Below are 6,000 nucleotides of genomic sequence, written 5' to 3'. Positions count from 1 at the left end.
AAGGAGAGACCTACTGCCAACACCTGTTGCTCCATGAGGGTGATTTCCTCAGAAGGCGAGCTCCTTCACGTGGGTGCTGGGTCTTACATCTCAGGAGCATGGCATCCTGCATGGTGTGCAGCTATGTAGATCTCAGTAAATCTTCTTCTTTTTCTCCTTCTTCTCCTTCTTCTTGACAATTAAAGAATTGGTGAATTCAAAAGTCCTGGAATGGCTTCAAACACCACCAATAACCGAAGGGTATGAACCTGGGCAGAGTCCCAGGCAGGCTGGCCTGTTTTGGAGGGAATCTGCTTGGCACAAGGGAACAGCCCTAGATTGTGGCTCTCGTCCCAGGCCAGTCACCAACCAGTTTGATGGCTAAATGAATCAATCACTCGGTTATACCTTTAAAGCTCTTATATTTTATGGCTTTACAAGGTCTCCTTCAACACATGTCTTCTCTTGCTGCCTAAATTTTTAAATTTCACTATATTCTATGCCCTAGAAAGCTAGCATGAAATAATTCTCAGTCAGTCACATAATAGCACAAATTAATGAACAAATTATAACCTTTGACTTGCTAGCTAAGGTCAAGAGACCCTGAAGAAACGGATGTTTTGATTTGGAGAGAGAAGTGAGGGTACAGCACACGGCGAGGCAGTGGGATGGGAGCTGGGAACTTACCCCTGTCCTGGGAACAGCGCTGTCTGTTACTGGCAGAGCTGCGTCTCTGCTCTTCATCCCCCAATCTTCTGCAGGTGTGGGTGGGGCAGGTGACCACCCACCTCCCGGGGCTCAGACCTGCTCCAAGCAAGGATAATTGATAGAACTCTTCGTTAAGGCAAAGAAAAGAGAAGCACTCTAGACACAATAGCACCTGGGAATTGTGCGGAAAGAGATAGCCGATCTTAGCAGTAGCAGAACTATCTTCCTTCATTCTTTCCATCTCCGCTAGAACCAATAGGTTAATGAAGGAGAAAGTGTCCAGGAATTAAAGGCACAACAGCCTACACCTGGATGAGGGCAGAGTAAAATTCCCTTCAGGGTTGTTCCGTCTTGACAGAGTATGGACTGAAAAAATAACTTAAGAGAGAAAGACTAAAAACAGTTTGCACCATATTCTGAACTATCTGAACACAGGAAATTCTATTAGTAAAAGTTTTTAGTAATAGCCCTGTAGCCTCACCTCCTCTCTCTTTTGTTCCTGGTCATCACAGCAGGGCTGCATTTATCTCTAAGCCAAGAGAATACCTTAAAGAAAAGAAAGCATGCCCTAACCGTTTTGGCTCAGTAGATAGAGCGTTGGCCTGCGGACTGAAAGGTCCCAGGTTCGATTCCGGTCAAGGGCATGTACCTTGGTTGCAGGCAGTCCCCAGTAGGAGGTGTGCAGGAGGCAGCTGATCAATGTTTCTCTCTCATCGAAGTTTCTAACTCTCTATCCCTCTCCCCTCCTCTCTGTAAAAAATCAATAAAATATATATTTTTTTAAAAAGAAAAGAAAGCATTTTACAATTCTTGAGTCTTTTGGGGGGCACCTAAGAACCCTTTGGGTTATCCTTATTTTTTGTCTAATTCTGAACTGGCTGGCAGAGTGAGCACTCCAGCCAGCTCCTCAATGCTCTGCACCACGGCCTTGTTTGTTTTGATAGGTAGAGAGGGGCTGGTGATGCCTACTTTCCAGAGTTTTATACAATTTATTTATATGGCGTTAGTTCAGTAAGTTACTGTCACTGAAAAGAATTCTCCTAGTTATCTAGTTGTATTCACTTACCTCACTTACCTACTATCTACAGTATTTGTAATTTCCCAAGAGAGGGTATTTCCTAGCTTCACTGTGGTCTTATTAGATTCGAAATGAGTTTGAGTATTTCAGAAGCTCTGACACTGCTAATGTCACACCTCTTCTGAAACTCTCCTGCTTGGCAAAAGCTTTGTTTACACACCCCTCTACATTTTTCTTCTCTTCTGAGTTCCTTGGTCTTTTCCTTCCTTCGATCTTCTCTCTTTTGCAGCGATCTTCCTGGATCAGGGAGCATATGGGTCCCTCCCCGGGATGGAGCATGCACTTTCAAGGCTTCCTCTAACAGGTGTGTCAAATAAAGTAGCTGACCACTGTCTGGGCAGCCTTCAGAGGAGGTCTCTGCTCCGGTTCAAGGGATGAAAGTTGATAAAAGGCAGATGAGGATTCTAATCATCACTTGTCTGAGTCTTGGTCTTTTAAGCCAAATATTGACTCATTTATCAATGAGTAGGTATGAACTGGCACTTTATATGTGATTTTATCTATGTAAACAAGAGCAATTACACACCAAAGTTATTTTTGTAGTCTTTGGAAACTATGCTTTCTTAATCTAGCCCCTTTGAAATCATGAACAACTGGCCTTACACAAGAGGTGTTTTCTGGGTTTTGTCTGGGTAGCAATCATTGGTTGCTATAAAGAACTCTATCACATGATCTCACTCATATGTGGAATCTAATGAAAAAAATAAACTGATGAACAAAATAGATACAGAGACACAGAAGCATGGAACAGATGGATGAATATCAGAGGGAAGGTGGGGTTGGGGGTGAGGGTTGTGAAGAGATCAACCAAAAAACTTATATGCATATATGTATAACCCATGGACACAGACAATAGTGTGGTGAAGGCCTGAGGGTGTGAGGGTAGGTGTGTGGTGGAGGGGTCAATGGGGAAAAAAGGGGGATGTCTGTAATACTTTCAATAATAAGATAAATTAAACCATAAAAATGAAATCATTGGCCCTAGAATCACGGCAAAATGACAAATATCAAACTTCATATGTGTGCAGCATTTTATGCTTTACAGGGACATGTTCACTTGCATGACCTCACTGGCTTGTCACAATATCTGTGGAAACTAAGCTTCGCTGTCTCCCATTTTACCAAAGAGAGAACTGAACTCCAGAGACATGCTAGTAAATGACTCACCAATGTCCACAAATTGAGACTAGTCTAGTGATATTGCTTTTCCACTACATTTCTTTTATTCCACAAATACATTACTTGCTCCTTTGTAGATCATTTTGTCTGTTTAATATAAAGTTGCATGTAAAAATAGATTTTTGACTCTATAGAAATTCTGAGACAAAAGATGTTGCTAAAAGAACCTAGGTGCCATCTCTATTTTTAATACCGTGTATATTTGCTTTTCAGTTGATGTTGCTTTTCTCTGTGTATGATTATTCTGAATGAATACTTCCATTTGGTGCGTCTAGATTAAAATCTTACTGACTCTATAATGAGAAAAATATTGAAAGGAGCTGGAGGATTATCGTCCAGTCAGATTCTTGACCCATCCATTCCAAGGTGATCCATCTCTAGGCTGTCAAATCAATCTTTACTGGTTTTTATTTGTGATGTTGAACCAGGTCATCTGCAGTATTCCACGCCAGAGATCAATGAAAGTCAGTGTTTCCTTCTCAAGATCAGCTTTAAGGAGCAAAAAAGTGGTTGGACTACTTTTATAGCCAAGAAACAATTTGTCTGCCAGAAATGCAATTCAGAGTTGAGCTATATGATTTCCAGCTATATTTTTTCAAAACTTTCTTTTAATCCCTAAAACATCTTATAAATACCAACATAAATAACAACATAAACAAAATGAAATTGACAGTAACTTTTACCTGCTCCTTTGCAAAGGAAAAAGCAAGGTTCATTGACCTGACCATTGATAGGCATGAGTTCAATGTCCATTCAAAATGAAACAAATGAAGCCCAGCCGGTGTAGCTTAGTTGGTTGAGTGTTGTCCCATGCAGCAGGAGGTAACCAGTTCAATTCCCTTTCAGGGCACATGCTCAGTTTTCGTGCTCAATCCCCAGTAGGGGGCATGCAGGAGGCAGGTGATTGATGTTTCTCTCATCAATGTTTCTATTTATCTCTCCCCTTCCCTCCCCCTCTCTGAAATCAATAAAAATCATGTTTTAAATGAACAAACAAAAAAAGAACTCTATTCTGTTAGGTGGCATGGGGTGCAACTGGAGGGGTGAGTTATGAGCCTTTATCACTCCTTGGTCTCCTATCTAGTAGCAATTAGCCTCTTATCCCTTCCCTCTTCAAACACTATGAAACTAAACACAAAAGAGCCAGGCAGGAAGAAGAACAGGTTGGGAGCACAAACGCAGGATGCTGTATTTACTTGCTAATTCACCTTCCAGTCCAGCAAACTGAGAAAGTGCTTTCCCAAATCACAGACACTTAGGCAGGCATTCCACATCACTTAGTCCAGACCCATTACTTACAGATGAGGACACAGGTACAAAAGGTGGGGATGTGGCCCCAAAGCCTCAGAAATCTGGGGGGAGTGAGGTCTAGCCCTTAGTTCTCATTCCACATCTAGTAATCTCATAGGGTGTATTTTAGACTTATCCCATGACCTTAAACGATATTGGTCTCAGTTGGGTTTTTTTAAATGATGGATTTTTATATTGTCTTAGAAGATAGATTTCTTGTCATGATTATCAGTACTAATAAACATGTAACAAAAAGCACCGATACATACTAATAATTATTGGGAGTGTAACCAACCTAATTAATAACAATATAAAACCAGAGCCTTAGATTTCCTTTGCTGATCTGTGGGGATAGTGCCAACCATAAAAATGGGTCAGAATCACTTAAATTTATACTAATTTCCAAAATCCAGATATATTTGGAGAACATTTGATATTTATTCAATCTAAATAAACCAAAACCCTGTGTATCTCCAATAACCAGACTGATAACAGACAGGCTCATGGGTTCAATATATACTTAGTGAGCACTCATTCACTCCCCATATGGCTCACTTGCACTTAGGGGGACTCATAATTGCATTGTGAAAAAGTTAACACTGCCCACGGGCCTCCACACTGCGAGGTCTCAACCAAATTGACAACACATTCTGCTGAACTTACTTTCCCACGATGATTCACCCAGAGAAAGATGATTTCACTGTAACTTGCATTTTCTCCAGGCAGTGTGGGTGGGAGGAGGGAAAGAAAGCAAACTTTGTTTCACAGTAGAAAAGCCATTGGTTTGGCACCCTTCAAGGAGTACCTACTGAATTCTCTTGTTTATTCTGAGAAATATCAGCTCCTTCTTCCTCTTTAGTTCCCGACATTATGATCTCTACAAATCATTTTTTTTAGAAGTCCTAAAATGTTGGCTTATGTGCACATTGAACTTTAAGTCTGTTAACAATATTCTATGACAGCTGCCTCATACTGTCCAACACTCACACACATTGGGATGTTTCCTCTTTTATTAGATGGACACTTGGAGAAAGGAAGCAGGGTTCCAGGTTGGCAAAATGGGATTTAAGTTTGTGGAAGGCTGCCAGCACTCAAAAAGGAATTGGCTATCTGGGAATTTCCTCATTGCATTAATTAAAAAAAAAAAAGCATCCTTTAAAAGGAGTGGATTCTTATCACAGAATTAAGGCAGTGGTCTTCCGCGCATGGAGCCAGCCTTATGTGCTAGTTTTCAATGACGGTCCTTAATCTATAAGGTTGGGATACATAAGCCACAAACCCCAACTTCTCTTTTGTAGCAGTGAACAGTCATGTGATCTTGATTTCATGAAGCAGGGACTTGAGGCAATTATCTGATCATTTGTAGTCAGCAAACAAGACTTCGGCTTGAATCATCAAGAAAGTAGCCCCCTTAGAAAAGTGCTCATTTACTATTAAACCTCAAAAAGCCCAAGTTTGACAGAAGTCCTGCCTTTTAAAATGCCTTAAGGTAAGGCTAATAGCATTGCCATCAGAATATATTCAAGATTTATACATTTGGTTAGTAGTTTCCAGATCCCTAACCACATTTCTCTTCCCTAGAAATCCAATCTACGAATCTCTTTGAACCCTTAGCTCCAAAAGAAAGTTAGCCTCACCCTGCTTTCTATTCCAGTGTTTCTTCTCCATCAGAATAGTAAGACGTGTTGGGAATCGATGTAGGCACTGTCTTTTGCTGAGAGAGGCCACGGGATAAACAAAATGCACCCAAGCAGAAGGTAGAGAAT

The sequence above is a fragment of the Myotis brandtii genome, unplaced genomic scaffold (assembly GCF_000412655.1).
Source record: "Myotis brandtii unplaced genomic scaffold, ASM41265v1 scaffold111, whole genome shotgun sequence".
NCBI classification, from domain to species: Eukaryota; Metazoa; Chordata; class Mammalia; order Chiroptera; family Vespertilionidae; genus Myotis; species Myotis brandtii.
The sequence above is the reverse complement of the archived record's forward strand: the minus strand, read 5'-3'. Positions refer to the sequence as shown.